General features: G+C 37.6%; 2 long non-coding RNA genes across 4 annotated transcripts in view; one reads left to right on the forward strand and one right to left on the reverse strand.

Annotated features, from left to right (window-relative positions):
- LOC106504342 overlaps positions 1-2,312 on the forward strand; it is a 629,832-nt gene extending 627,520 nt beyond the window's left edge. For both annotated transcript variants that reach the window (XR_002346093.1, XR_002346094.1), the window contains exon 6: positions 2,181-2,312. This is a non-coding gene — a long non-coding RNA (uncharacterized LOC106504342). The remainder of the gene's footprint in view (positions 1-2,180) is intronic.
- The window catches only part of LOC106504343, a 699,971-nt gene that overhangs the window by 21,291 nt on the left and 661,860 nt on the right, over positions 1-16,820 (reverse strand). The window lies entirely within an intron of this gene.

Consider the following 16,820-nt stretch of genomic DNA (forward strand, 5'->3'; position numbering starts at 1 on the left):
TTTTCATTTTGAGTATCTTAATATAGTTACTTATATTGATTAATTTTCAAATGTTAAATCAATGCGGCATTCCTGGGGTAAACCACACATGGCGTTGATGTATTATTCTTTTTCTCTCTCTAGGATTTCATTTGCAAAATTTTGTGAAGAATTTTGTTAAAAAGTGTAGTTTTTCTTATATTACTTCTGGTTTTGCATGCATATATATATCTATATATATACACACACACACATATCTATAATAATACTTGATAATTTTCTTGGGTAAGGTTTAGCTACATCTCCAATTTCTCTGATAGACACAGGACTGTTCAGATTATCTGTTTCTTCTTGAATGTACTTTGGAGGTTTTCAATTTTCAGAAATTTGTCCATTTTTTTCTAGATTGTCAAGTTTATTTGCATTATGCTCTTATTACTCTTTTATTATCTGTAGATGGCATTTTTTCTCATTCTTTATATTGATAATTTTAGTTTTTTTTCCCTGATCAATCTATAGAAGCATTTCAAAACTCTTACTAAATTCCTAGATATCTGTTATCCTTGGATGTTACTGTAAATAGGTATAATTTATTTAATTACCTTTTTCATTCGTTCCTGTCATATATACTTTATATTTTTCTATGTATAATACATATACCATATCTAATATATATTTGAATAAAATATAAAAATTAAGTATAAATGTTTGTCATTTATAAAAATATAATTTAGTAAAATATGAAAAAATTATAGTTCTTTAATTTTTATAAATGTTTTATATCATCTACCTTATAGATAAAGTTTTTAATTTACTTTTTGTATTTTTAATCACCTGACTCTTGGTTTTCCAATAATTACATAACTTTTCTAAAAGATTCTCTTTTCCAAACCTACTTAGCCTCTTAGTGGTCAGGTATTTGCTAGAAAATAATGAAGAATAACTATTAGGGTGATAGCAGTGTTAACGACTATTAACCCTTCAATATACTTTGGTATTTTATGGTACTAAATATAGCACATTGGTATATATGTATTTGGATATAAGGAAAGAATAATTATGTGTGTTTTTGGCAAATCTCCTATATCTGATCATTCAGTTCTTCTCTGAGCATGCATATATTGGTGTTGAATAGTATTAGTTTGGCCTAGGAAGCTGAACAAAATAGACTCCTAAAACCAGAAAAATAATAAAGTGATCAAGTGGTGATTAAGTCAACAATAACAACTGAGTCAAGGAAATAGGTCTGGGACATGAAAGGGACACATTTCATCATGAATTTATTAATTCATATTCTTATTCTATTCCATAAAAATTGAATGAGTCCCCCCCACCCCCCTGCCGCTTTGTTTGATCAGAAATGTGCCAAGGAGTGAATGAAGTGTCTTAAAGGCACCTTAGACTTGGTAACTCAATACTGCTTTCTCACCAGGCCCACTAGGTTTATTTCTGGGCATCATAGATGATTCAAAAGCGATGGCTTGTGTTTCTGTAATTAGTCAGAGACATATTTACCATATAAATTCCAAATTCATTCATTTGAAAAACAATATATATTATGAGTATGACAGTAATACAAATTTTTAGAACCTCTAACTTAGAAATTGTTAGGAATTCCTATAATTTAGGAATTGTTCAATGTCTTTATTTGTTTGGCATTATGACCTGCTAAGGTTCAGATGGGTTAAGAAAAAAAGGCTTCCAGAGTATAATCTCAGACTCTCTCATTTGTTTTCTGTATTTCCTTAGACATTGTATTTGGAAATTAAGTCTTAAGTCCCAGTGTTCTCACCAGAAATTACAGATATAATTTTATCAGTACTGAAACCAAATGGAATGCACTAGCTCAGTGCCCAGCACAGAGTAAACAAATATTACTTGCTAATAATGAGCTAAATATTACCAGCAGCATCACTGGCCAAACCCATTTTTTTGATTCATCCTCACGGGAAAAAACTGACTTCAAATCTTTTTGTGTCCTTGCAATAATAATCATAATCTTCTACACTGGGTGATGTGTAAAAGATTTTATTGTTATTGCTGCCATTACAGGCTTTCCCTTCTTGTGAGAGAACTCTACCTCTCTGAGACATGGAACTCTCACTGGCTTTGGCCAGTGAAATGTGAATAAATCTGACACATACCACTTTCTACCAAAAGTCTCAAAAGCTATTGTGTACCTTCTTTTTTCTTTTTTTCAGGAGGCCATCATGACCTCTTAAATCTGTAAGAGTTGACCCTTATGGATTTAAATGAAGAATTTGGGAGCAGAACCTCAGCTAACCCATGATGAATACATACTGTGGTCAAGAAATAACTACTATTGTTGTAAGGTTTTGAATTTTCAGGGTCTTTATTAACACGGAATAACCTTTTTTTTAACTATAGAATAACGTAGTAAAAACTGATTAATACAGTGAACTACATGTATTTTTTCTGTACTGTCTTGCCATTTATTTCCATGGCAGCAATGTCTAGAAAACTCTGCCAAATATATGGTTGAATGTTGTGCATTTTATTAGGCAATTTTCTTTTTGAGGTGCTAGTCTTCTTTCTAGATTCAAGGGGAAAATAAGAATGAGTTTTTTGGGTTTTTTTTCCACCATTTTTTATCCCAGATGTTTGGCAACATATAGACAGAAGAGAACGTTAATGGTTTTGAAATGAAATTAGGCTAGAATGTTAGTCTCATCAGAGAAAAGTGTAGTTTAAATTAAGAGGAATATGAATTGTCTTGAGGGTAACACCTCATTCATTTATTAAGAAGTCTTATTTGTCATCTAGTCTGAGGACAGGTTCATTCAGCTCAGCTCAAGCAACGTTAACTAGATAGATTTTTTTGAAATACTAGTCACATAATTCCAGCCAATACAAATATTTTTGAGGCTTTTGCAATACTAAGCATTATTACATTCAAAAAAAGAAGAGTGAATATATTGTTGATACAAGTACCTTAAAAATAAGAATCTCTAAGATTGCTTAATAGAAGATCATAATCCCCAGAAATCAGAAATTATTTACAATTGTCCAATGAAAGTAAGCCTTTATAAATTAATACTTATTAGGTTATCTGCTTTAATTTTTTTTTTTTTTTGACAATGCATCTTTGGGGAGGTGCAAGGTACTCCAAATACTATGGGAAAATCGTATTTCTTAAACTCTGTGTTGATTCTACTGCAATTACATATCCTTCATATATATTTTTATGTTTTCATAAACACTTTTAAGCATTTAAAGAAGATATTTGTATGACCCAGTTACTTTGCAGTACGAAAGAAATCGACAGAACATTTACATCAACTGTAATTTTTTTTTAATTTAAAGAGAAATCAGCAAGTTAAAAACTAGAAAATATCTGTTTGATTTCTGACACATAAATTGTGAGTGACAACCTAGCAGCTACTTCAGAGAGGTGATGAGGTAGAAGCCAGATTGGAGATGATTGAGAAAAGAGCAAGCAACGATAAAATGCAGACATGGAGATGGTGTATAACAACTTTTTCAAGAAAGGAATTATGGTAGCAAATGAAAGGGGATGTAGTTTAGAAAAGGTGACTCTTTGGCTTTATTCTGTTTGTAAAGGAGGGACTGGTACCTGTTTCAAAGCCAGTGGGGAAGATCAGTTGAGAGTAAGGGGACACCAAGGAGAGGAAGGGACATGCAGGAGGTCTTTGAGAAGAAAGGAAGAGTGAACTCCATGTGGTACAGAGAGGAAGTCACCTTGTTTGAAAAAATAACAGCCACTTGATTTTAACAGGAAAGAAGAAGAAAAGGCTGTGCATTTTTTCCAGAAGGACAAGAGAGAGATGCCTGTTTTCTGAATTCAGGAAATAGCAAAAGAGAGTGGAATTGGTGAGTGCAATCAAAACAATTTTGTGGGAGTTCCCGTCGTGGCGCAGTGGTTAACGAATCCGACTAGGAACCATGAGGTTGCGGGTTCGGTCCCTGCCTTTGCTCAGTGGGTTAATGATCCGGCGTTGCCGTGAGCTGTGGTGTAGGTTGCAGACGCAGCTCGGATCCTGCGTTGCTGTGGCTCTGGCATAGGCCTGTGGCTACAGCTCGGATTCAACCCCTAGCCTGGGAACCTCCATATGCCGTGGGAGCGGCCCAAGAAATAGCAACAACAACAACAACAACAAAAGACAAAAAAAAAAAAAAAAAAAACAATTTAGTGGAGATGGGATTAAGATGGCAGAATAGAAGGACTGGAGCTCAACTTCTCTCCTAAAAACAACAAAATTCACAACTAAAGACTGAGCACACTTCACCAAAATGGACCAGAAACCTTAAAAAAGATACCCTACTCCAGAAGAAAAAGAGGAGGCCACATCAAGAGGTAGGAGGGATGATTTTGTGATATAAACAACCCCATACCTCCAGGGTGGGAAGCTCCACAGACTGTAAACTAATTGGTTCACAAAGACTCACCTACAGGAGTGAGAGTTCTGAGCCACACATCAAACTCTCACGTGTGGGGATCTGGCACAGGGAGAAAGAGCCCCGGAGCATCTGGCATTGAAGGCCAGTGGGGCTTGTGCACAAGAGCTCCATGGGACTGGGGGAAATAGAGACCCCATTATTAAAAGGCACACACAGACTTTCATGTGCACTGAGTCCCAGGGCAAAGCAAAGTCTCCAAGGGAATCTGGGTCAAACCTGACCGCAGTTCTTGGAGGACATCCTGGGAAAACAGTGGTGAATGTAGCTTGTGAGGGAAGGACATTGAAAGCAAAGCTCTCAGGAATATTCAGCAGCAGTGCCTTTCTCTGGAGGTGGCCATTTTGGGAAAATCTGGCCGCACTCCTCAGCCAGCCACTGAGAAGCCCCAGGGCAAACAACAACCCAGGTGGGATCACAGCCCCACCCCTCAATAAACAGGCTACCTAAAGACCCCTCAGGCACACAGCTGCCTCTAATCCCATCCAGTGACTAAGCCCCACCCCCCAGAGGGATTAGAATCGGCTCCTCCTACCAGGGGGCAGGCACCAGCCCCTCCCATCAGGAAGCCTACACCAAGCCCCCATACTGACTTCAGCCACAGGGGGGCAGACATCAGAAGTAAGAGAGGCTACAACTCTATTATCTATAAAAAGGTCACCACACCAAAAACCTATAAAAATGAAAAGGCATAGAACTGTAACTCAGATGAGGGAGAAAGAAAAAAACCCCAGAAAAACAGCTAAGCCATGAGGAGATTCTCAGCCTCCAGGAAAAAGATTTTAGTCTGTTGATGATGAAGATGACGCAAGACATTGGAAATAAATAAACTGGAAGCAAAGATGGATAACTTACAGGAAACACTGACCAAAGAGATACAAGATAAAAAACTTAAACAAGAAGAGATGCAAAATACAATAACTGAAATAAAAAATTCACTAGAAGCAGCTAACAGCAGAATACAGGAGGCAGAAGAACGAATAAGCAAGGTGGAGGACAGATGAGTGGAAATTACAGATGCAGAACAGAAAAGAGAAAAAAGATTGAAAAGAAATGAAGAGAGCCTCAGAGAACTCTGGGACAACATGAAATGCACCAACATCCATATTATAGGGATGCCAGAAGGAGAAGAGAGAGAGAAGGAGACATAAAAAATATTCCAAGAGATAATAGCCGAAAACTTCCCTATCATGGGGAAGGAATCACTCACTCAAATCCAGGAAGCGCAACAAGTACCATACAAAATAAACCCAAGGAGGAACACCCCAAGACACATACTAATCAAACTGACCAAAATTAAAGACAAAGAGAAAATCTTGAAAGCAGCTAGGGAAAAGAAACAAATAACATACAAGGGAACCCCGATAAGGCTATCGGCAGATGTTTCAGCAGAAACTCTGCAGGCCAGAATGGAGTGGCATGATATACTCAATGTGATGAAAGGAAAAAACCTCCAACCAAGATTACTCTACCCAGCAAGGTGCTCATTCAAATTTGAAGGAGAAATCAAAACCTTCTCAGATAAGCAAAAGCTGAGAGAATTGAGCAACACTAAACCAGCCTTACAACAAATACTAAAGGAACTTCTATAGGCAGAAAAGAACAAGAGAAGAAGGAAAGGAAAAAGAGCAGCAAAAACAAATCCAAAGTAATTAATAAAATGGCAATAAGAACATACATATCAATAATTACCTTAAATGTGAATGGATTAAACGCCCCAACCAAAAGACATAGACTGGCTGAATGGATACAAAAACAAGACCCATATATATGCTGTCTTCAAGAGACCCACTTCACTTCTAGGGACACATACAAATTGAAAGTGAGAGCATGGAAGAAAATATTTCATGCAAACGGGGATCAAAAGAAAGCTGGAGTAGCAATACACATATCAGACAAAATAGACTTTAAAATGAAGAATATTTTCAGGGACAAAGAAGGACATTACATAATGATCAAAGGATCAATCCGAGAAGATGTTATAACAATTTTAAATATCTACACATCCAACACAGGTTCACCACAATATATAAGGCAACTGCTAACAACCTTAAAAGGAGAAATCGACAATAACACAATCATAGTGAGGGACTTTAACACCCCACTTACAGCAATGGACAGATCAACCAGACAGAAAATCAATAAGGAAACACAGGCCTTGAATGAAGCATTAAACCAGATGGACTTAATAGATATTTATAGGACATTTCATCCAAAAGCAACAGAATACACATTCTTCTCAAGTGCACATGGAACATTCCCTAAGATTGACCATATCCTGGGCTACAAATCCAACCTCAGTAACTTTAAGAAAATTGAAATCATATCAAGCATCTTTTCCGACCACAATGCTATACGACTGGAAATCAACAACAAGAAAAAAACTGCAGAAAACACAAACATGTGGAGACTCAACAACATGCTACTAAACAACCAATGGATCACTGAAGAAATCAAAGAGGAAATTAAAAAATACCTAGAAGCAAATGACAACGAAGATACGACACCAAAACCGATGGGATGCAGCAAAAGCCATTCTAAGAGAAAAGTTTATAGCAATACAAGCCCACCTCAGGAAACAAGAAAAAGCTCAAATAAACAAGCTAACTTTACATCTAAAGCAGCTATAGAGAGAAGAACAGACAAGACCTAAAGTTAGTAGAAGGAAAGAAATCATAAAGATCAGAGCAGAAATCAATGAAATAGAAACAAAGAAAACCATAGAAAAGATCAATAAAATGAAAAGCTGGTTCTTTGAAAAGATCAAGAAAATTTATAAACCCCTAACCAGACTTACCAAGCAAAAAAGAGAGAGGACTCAAATCAATAAAATTAGAAATGAAAAAGGAGAAGTAACAACGGACACCACAGAAATACAAAGGATCATGAGACTACTATATGAAACTATATGCCAATAAAATGGAAAACCTAGAAGAAATGGACAAATTCTTAGACAAGTACAATCTTCCAAGACTAAACCAAGATGAAATAGAAAAGATGAATGGACCCATTACAAGAACTGAAATTGAAACTGTGGTTAAAAACTTCCAACAAACAAAAGTCCAAGACCAGACAGCTTCACAGGCAAATTCTATCAAACACTTAGAGAAGAGCTAACAACTCTCCTTCTGAAACTATTTCAAAAAATTGCAGAGGAAGGGATACTCCCAAAATCATTCTATGAGGTCACCGTCACCCTAGTACCAAAACCAAAGACTCCACAAAAAAAGAAAACTACAGGCCAATATCACTGATGAACATCGATGCAAAAATCCTCAACAAAATACTAGCAAACCACATCCAACAATACATTGAAAGATAGTACATCATGATCAAGTGGGATTTATCCCAGGGATGCAAGGGTTCATCAATATCCACAAATCCATCAGTGTGATACACCACATTAACAAACTGAAGAAGAAAAACCATATGATCCTCTCAATAGATGTGGAAAAAGCCTTTGACAAAATCCAACACCCATTTCTGATAAAAACCCTTCAGAAAGTGTGCATAACAGGAACCTACCTCAACATGATAAAGGCCATATAGGACAAACCCACAGCGAACATCATTCTCAATGGTGAAAAGCTGAAAGAATTCCCACTGAGATCAGGAACAAGACAAGGATGTCTGCTCTCGCCACTACTCTTCAACATAGTTCTGGAAGTCCTAGCCACAGCAATCAGAGAAGTAAAAGAAATAAAAGGAATCCAAATTGGAAAGGAAGAAGTAAAACTATCACTATTTGCAGATGACATGATACTACACCTAGAGAATCCTAAAGACTCTACCTTGAAACTGTTAGAGCTTATCCATGAATTTGGCAAAGTTGCAGGATACAAAATCAATACACAGAAATCAATAGCGTTTCTATACACTAACAATGAAAAAGCAGAAAAGGAAATTAGGGAAGCAATCCCGTTTACCATTGCATCCAAAAGAATAAAATACCTAGGAGTAAACCTATCTAAAAAAACAAAAGACCTGTACTCTGAAAACTACAAGCCACTGATGAAAGAAATCAAAGATAACACAAATAAATGGAAAGATACACCATGCTCGTGGATTGGAAGAGTTAATATTATCAAAATGACTATACTACCCAAGGCAATCTACAGATTCAATGCAATCCCTATCAAATTACCAAGGACATTTTTCACAGAACTTGAACAAAATATTTTAAAGTTTGTTTGGAAGTACAAAAGACCCAGAATAGCCAAAGACATCCTGAAAAAGAAAAATGGAGCTGGAGGAATCAGGCTCCCAGACTTCAGACTATACTACAAAGCAACAGTCGTCAAAACTGCATGGTACTGGCACAAAGACAGACATATAGATCAGTGGAACAGGATAGAACGCCCAGAATCAAACCCATGCACTTACAGCCAACTAATATATGACAAAGGAGGCAAGAATATACAATGGAGAAAGGACAGCTTGTTCAATAAGTGGTGCTGGGAAAACTGGACAGCCACATGGAAAAGAATGAAATTAGAACTCTTCCTAACACCATACACAAAAATAAACTCCAAATGGATTAAAGACCTAGATATAAGACCAGGAACTATCAAACTCCTAGAGGAAAACATAGACCAAACACTCTCTGACATAAAAGACAGCAACATTTTCTCAGATCCACCTATCAGAGTATTGACAATAAAAAGAAAAATAAACATATGGGACCTACTCAAACTTCAAACTTTCTGCACAGCAAAGGAAACCCTAAACAACACAAAAAGACAACCCACAGAATGGGAGAAAATCTTTGCAAATGAATTGACTGACAAGGGATTAATCTCCAAAATTTATAAACAACTCCTGCAGCTCCATACCAAAAAAACAAACAACCCCATCCAAAAATGGGCAGAAGATCTAAACAGACAATTCTCCAAAGAAGACATACAGATTGCCAAGAAACACATGAAAAGATGTTCAATATCACTCATTATTAGAGAGATGCAAATCAAAAGCACAATGAGGGTACCACCTTACACCAGCCAGAATGGCCATCATCCAAAAGTCTACAAACGATAAGTGCTGGAGAGGGTGTGGAGAAAAAGAAACCCTAGTATACTGTTGGTGGGATTGTAAATTGGTGCAACCACTGTGGAAAGCAGTATGGAGATTCCTCAGAAAACTAAACATAGAACTACCATTTGATCCAGCAATCCCACTCCTGGGCATCTATCCAGAGAAAACCACGACTCGCAAAGACACATGTACTCCAATGTTCATTGCAGCACTATTTACAATAGCCAAGACATGGAAACAACCTAAATGTCCATCGACAGAGGAGTGGATCCAGAAGATGAGGTACATATACACAATGGAATATTACTCAGCCATCAAAAAGAACGAAATACCAGCATTTTTAGCAACATGGATGGACCCAGAAACTATCATGCTAAGTGAAGTCAGCCATACAATGAGACACCAACATCAAATGCTTTCACTGACATGTGGAATCTGAAAAAAGGACAAACGGAACTTCTTTGCAGAACAGATGCTGACTCACAGACATTGAAAAACTTATGGTCTCCAGAGGAGACAGTTTGGGGGGTGGGGGGATGTGCTTGGGCTGTGGGATGGAAATCCTATGAAATCAGATTGTTATGATCATTATACAACTACAGATGCGATAAATTCATTTGAGTAAAAAAAATGAAAAAAAAAAACCAATTTAGTAAATACCAACAGGAGTTTGTTGTCACTCTTCCACCTGATATAATAGCTCATCTCATTAGTGTGTGAAAAAACGACTCAATAGTGTGTATTAGTGCAGAACATATTTCATGTTTAATAATTGGTTAATAGTCAAATTCTTGCTATTCTACCAAAATTGTTTTTATTTTTATGCTTTCTGATGGAATAGAGATACTTTAGGATATCAAAAAATCTCACTGAGATGGAATGGCAATAGGTCAGAATATCCAAAAACTGATTCAGTCAGTTCTTTCAAAATGTTTAAAGTGCTTGACTCATTAAAAGAAGTTCTCCATTTTTAAAAAATGTAATTCAGATTTTAATATTGCTCTGAAATCTCTATAATTATTTTATGTCCCAAATTTATTTGCTTTCTATATTGCAATTTTCTAAAATAATTATTCTGTCATTTTGCAATCAAGAAGAACATTTCAGTGTGTCATAATATAATCATAAACTGGATAAGGACTAGGCCTATCCTATGTTTCTCTTATTCTTTAAGTAGGTTTAGATTATTGCTGATGAGGTTAATTTCACATACTTGTCAACAGTGAATTGCCAGACAGGTTTATGGGATGGAGATGCTTACATACCATTCAGGGACGTTGATTACAGAGTGATATGAAATGTATTTGCAATATATTCTTAGTTATTTTTATCTGCTAAGCTTATAGACCTGTAAATAAAAGTGGCAGTTTTCCCCAAAGAATTAAATTTCAGCTTATGAGTTTATTTTATGGAGCCTCTATTCTACCTGTACAAGTACTTCAAGTGGTAACACAGGCAAATACAAAGCATCCCATTTTATTTTATTAGTGCATTTTACAACAATTCTGCAGATACACAAGCTTCAGAGATCGTAAACACCCAAGGTCTTGAAGACTTTACCCTCCGATAAAGTGCATTTTTGAAAAGTGGTGCTGCCTTCCAACCTATAAATACACTGCTACCCTTGAGGGAGCAAAGATTTATCTCTTCTCAATTTACAAGTAAATCCATTGTTAACCCACCTCACCTCTTCACCAATAAAGGGCTGATTTATGATCAGCGGTCAATGAGGCCATCTGAGGCAATTTCTACTAAGGCTAAGAAAACAAAGTACATGAAAACCTAGTAAATTGTGCATCATTTAATGTAGATTAAATGATGTGAGCTGTATTATACTGTACAGCATCAGTCCTAAGGAAGCACTTGATTGTTGTGTACTATACCACCATAACAAGAATAATGACGCAAGCCAGTATTATTCCCCTAACAGAATGCTGTTCTTGATGCTTGGGGATTGTGGCTGTGCCACAGTTGTCTCTCAGATAAGCCTGCTGAATTCCTATTTATAAACAGTCACTTGCCCATTGTTCCCTGCATTTCCTTCCAAATAATTTTGGAATCTATTTTATTATTTACATGAATATATTATCCCATGCTAAAGAACAACAGCAACACATCAAAATAAATAGCACATTATATGTTTATAAAGAGGAAATGTGAAAATAAATAAATAGAAATAAGGATGGTTCTCATGGCTAACAGAAAACCTTCTTGATAATAGCAAGTGTAGTGTGTGGAATTTGGCTACATCTCAAATTCTCTACCACCTCTCCCTTTAAACACTCATTCCCTGGGGTATAAAGAGTAATTGTCTTTTCTTAAGACATATTTATTTCCTGGGGTAAAAATACCTTCAGTAGTCCTCTTTCATAGAAGGCAAGCAGGCAAAGAACCATGAGGAGGCTTTTTATGTGACCCTAATACATCATGGTCAAAGGATCTTATAATATGAGACCTGGGATAGATCATAGTGAGCACTTTCCAGTGCTGAATGAGAAAAGAAAATTGAGGAATAATGCATCCTGTATCCTCTTCTGGGATATTTGTAAAACACCTTAACATTTAAATCCTATGAGAAATTATGCCAAAGAGAATTATATTCAACTTTACATGACCCACCCTTCCTCACATGTACTACATTGTAAATTTTTGTTGTTAGGTTGAAATAAAATTGATTCACACATTAGTAATGTTACTCTACTCCAACCACTCTTAAAATGAGAAAACAGAGATCCAAGGAGGTAAATATGACCATAGTCTCTCTATTGTAACCTAAACTAGACCTGGGATCTGTGGATCACCAATTCAGTGCATCTTGGGGCTCTTCTAAAAACTTTGTGAAAAGATTGTGTTAGAGATAAGATCAGGGAAAACTATAGAAAAAGAGAGAAACATGCCATTGCTCAATATTTTGAGAAACTTTGTTAATAACATTTTATTTCTTTATACTGTTATATAAAATGGTTTGAAATGTATTACCTCATTTATCTACGTTCGCCTGACAATAAGGTGTTATTCTTAGTGAATTCATATCCTGAGATGTGAATTTTTCATTTTTAAAATTGGAAAAATTAAATTGTATTTTTTTAATATTAGTTTGTTCCAGCTGCCATAACAAAATACCATGGACTGGGTGGCTTAAACAAGAGAAATGTATTTTCTCAAAGTTCTGGAGGCTGGAAGTCCAAGGTCAAGGTGTTGGCAGGGTTGATTTCTGATGGAGCCTCTTCCTGGCTTGTAGACAGTAGCTTTCTCACTGTGTCCTTAAATGGCCTTTAATCTCTGTGTCATACCCTTGCTCTCTCTTTTCTTATATGGGTATCAGTCCTATTGGATTAGAGCTCAATCATGATCTCATTTAACCTGAATTACCCCTTTAAAGGCTTTATCTCCAGGGAATGATCAAGATGGTGGAGGAGTAAGATGTGGCACTCACCTTCTCCCACAAACACATCTACCTATCTATCTATCTATCTATCTAACAATTCCCACAGAACATCTACCGAATGCTTGCTGACAGAGGACCTTAAACCTACAAAAAATCAAGAAACCCTCCATGTAACAAAAGGAAAAAAACAGAGAGATAAAAAAGGAATCAGGACTGGACTAGCACTCCTGAGAGGGAGCTGTTAAAGAGGAAAGAAACCCACACCCTGGGAAGCCACCTAACCAATGGCGAGATCAGCCAAGATTTAGGGACTTCAAAGTCATGGAGGAAAGCACAGCAGCTGGACTGAGGAGAGCAAAGCAGAATGAGAGCTGCATAGACCATCTCCACCACCATCCCCAGATACCACAGCCAGAGATACTTGGGAGGGGACTGTGTCCTGAGACTCAGGCTCCAGAGGTCAGTTCCAGGGAGGGGACTAGGGTTGGCTGTGTGGTGACAGCCTGAGGGGCTAGGGAGTGGTACATAATAGGCTGAGGAGCAGAGTGTCATAGCCAAAGGAACCCAGGAGGAGTTCTGGCTCAGGAGAAGCAAGGTGCCATTGCTGGAGAAGATGAGAGGAGGAGGGGTGGGCTGCCATAGTAATCTCTTTCCCTGTGCATGTGCAGACTCCCAGAGGGCAGGGCACATCTGGCACAGGCTACAGGTGGTTAGGTGCCACTTGCTTGGGCTACAGATGACCAGGCACCTCTTGTGTGGGCTACAGGTGGCTTGGTACCTCTTGTGTGGGCTAAGGGTAGTGGGGAGCTAAGCACAATGTGGCACCTCTTGTGTGACCTACAGGTGGCAGGGACGAACCACAGCAGTCATCTCAGACACCAGAGGGAGGCATGGCCCACCAACACTAGGGGTCTGTGAACAGCCACCACCTGCAGCTCCAGTCACCTCAGAGTTTGGCAAAAAGTGGGCACTGCAACCAAGCACCACAGGGTGTTCTGGGAACACATCTGCCCTGCTGCTGCCACTACCAAATGTTCTGGGAACTACCTACACATGCCTGATCACTGTCACGTCACAGGACCCTGCAACTAGGAGCAGCCTGCACAGCATTTCCTGCATGGCTAAATGGGATGAGGTGTTTCTTGCATGGCCTACAGGTGGTGGAGGCAAACCACCATAGTGATCTCTGACTCCAGAGGTAGGCGTGACCTGCCACCAAAAAGAGTCTATGAATAGGCATCACTTATGGCCCCAATCATCTCAGGGGGCACCAGAAGAGGGCATTGAAACTAAGCACAACATTGTTGTGAGACGTGTTTCTACAGTATCTTCTTAGCGTCTTTGCTGAAAACTCCATCTTGTCCTGCTTTACTTTACCCCATATTTCTGCTTGAAAAAGTCACAAGTGCTGGTGAATGACTTAAGCTTAAGCACAAAGACCTAAAGGCATAAGTTATTCATAAGGTCAGCTGAATGAGGACATGATGCATTGGTCTAGGCACCCTGGACATGTGCAGATTGGCATGCTATTTGCACAGCATGATATGTCCTCTAAAGAATAAGAGAAACAAGAGACACATGACCCCAAGGGGTTTATGAGAGGTCGTTAGCAGGATATGCATTAGCAAGGAGAACCAAGGTGCAAACCTAGGCATGCCAGGTTGCTGTAGATAGGCACGCCATCTGCAGAAGCACAATGGTGTTCCTCTAGATGCTATGCATAGATAGCTGAGGCCAAGCTTCCTCAAACTCTAATGATTGTTAAATGCCTAAAGGTCAGAATAAAAGCTTAATCAGCAAACAGCTAAGTGACTTTTAAAATAATTTTAAAAAAACCTATATCCTGCACCTACAACCCCCTCTTCAATTGACATAATCCTCAAGAGCACAATAAAAGCAGTGTGGTTTCTTGAGGCGGTGCTCTTGGTCCCTGAGACCTTGGTCCCTGGTTCCCACCTTTACTTAAGATAAATGTCTCTGTGTCTTGTTTTATGTTAACTTTTTCCTTAAATTTTACAGCACCTGTTCTTCAGCCCCATCCTGCTGAGCTGGTCTCAGCACAACCTATTGTTATTTTTACACCCCTGGGAATTCACACACCCTGCCACTACCAGTGCCAAATGCTCCAGGCACCTCCTAAATCTGCTTGAGGCTCATTACCATGCCCCAGGGCCCTGCAACTAGGAGTAGCCTGCAACAACTTCCTACAAGTCCTTGCTACTGTCAAGACCCCAGCAACCAGGCACTGACTACTACCCCTTTCCATTGCCTCCTTCTCCCTAGAAACACATGTAGCACCCTATCAAGGGGATAAAATTTGCTCACACTGAGGAAAGAGACATCAAATATCCAAACTCCCACACTAAAAATAAATAGTAAACCCCCACAAAATACAAAGGGAATACAGAGGGGGTGCTCTTGCATAGAAATTGACCTCCAAGACTACCGTAGCTGGTTTCTCCAAACTCACACAGAATCAGAAAAATACAAATGAAATGAAGAAACAGAGGAACCATTTCCAATTAAAAGAACAGGAGAATTCTTTTAAAGTGAAAGCAGCAAACAGTGAAACAGACCTCTGCAGTCTAATAGAGTTCAAAAAGGAAAAGGTGAAATTATTGAAGGGATTAAAGGTGAACATGAAGGAATTAAGAGCAGATGTAAATAGTAATGTAGATTACTTCAGAAAAGAACTAGAAAATTTATGGAGGAGACAAAAAAAAAAGAAAGAAAAAGAAAATTCATTTGCAGAGATGCAAACTGAGGTAAAGGCACTCAAGAGTAGAGTGAATAATACAGAGGAATGAATCAGTGACTTGGAAGATAGAATAATGAAAATCACCAAATCAAGACAGCAGACAAAAAAACCAAATAAATAAAACATGAGAGCTCTATGGGATAATGTAAAGTGGATGAATCTACATGTAATGGGATTCCAGAAGGAGAAGAAAAAGAAAAGGGTATTGAAAATATATTTGAAGAAGTTATGGCTGAGAACTTTGCAAATTTAAAGGAAACAAATATCAAGATGCAGGAAGCACAGAGTGCCCCAAAGAAGTCGAACCCAAACAGGCCAACATTAAGACATATTGTAATAAAAAAGGCAAAAATTAAAGAGAGGATTCTAAAGGTAGCAAGAGAAAATCAAAGTATTAAACAAAAGGAAACCCTCATAAGACTATCAGCTTATTTCTCTACAGAAACACTATAGGCCAGAAGACAGTGCCAAGATATATTCAAATTTCTAAAGGGGAAAAATTAGCGGCCTAGAATACTTTATGCAGCAAGAATATCATTTAAATTAGGAGGAGAAATAAAGAATTTCTCTAACAAACAAAAGCTAAAAGAGTACAGCAATACTAAACCTATTCTAAAAGAAATCCCGAAAGGGCTTCTCTAGATAAAAAAGAAGAAATAGGATAGAGGAATCACAATTGGAAAGCAATCACTTAAATAAGACAGTATACAGATCTAAAAGGAAAAATAAAAAATCTATTGTAAAAGTGATGATAAACACAAGGAACAGTAAAATGACAAACATGAAGATGTTTAAAAAGGACTACAAAATCATAAAATGTAGGGAAGGAAAGTAAGAAAATCTAGGCTTTTTTTTTTTTAGAATATGTTTGGGACTATATGACTATCAAGCTAAAGCAAGCAGATATAGGAAGGGTTTAAAATACTTGAAAAATAGGGCAACCACAAATCAAAGCCAAACGTTACATTCACAAAAACTGAAAAGAAAACTACACAAGAACAAAATAAAGGGAAATCATCCAACCAAGAAAAAAAGAAAGGAACAAAGGAGAAACAGAATCAACTGGAAAACAAGGTTTAAAATGGCAATAAATACACATTTATCAACAATTACCTTAAATGTCAATGGACCAAATGCTCCCATCAAAAGACATAGAGTGAGTAGATTGGATAAAAACAAAACAAACAAACAAAAAACTAAGAGTCTATGGTATGCTGTCTACAAGAC

The sequence above is a fragment of the Sus scrofa genome, chromosome 7 (genome assembly GCF_000003025.6).
Source record: "Sus scrofa isolate TJ Tabasco breed Duroc chromosome 7, Sscrofa11.1, whole genome shotgun sequence".
Lineage (NCBI taxonomy): Eukaryota > Metazoa > Chordata > Mammalia > Artiodactyla > Suidae > Sus > Sus scrofa.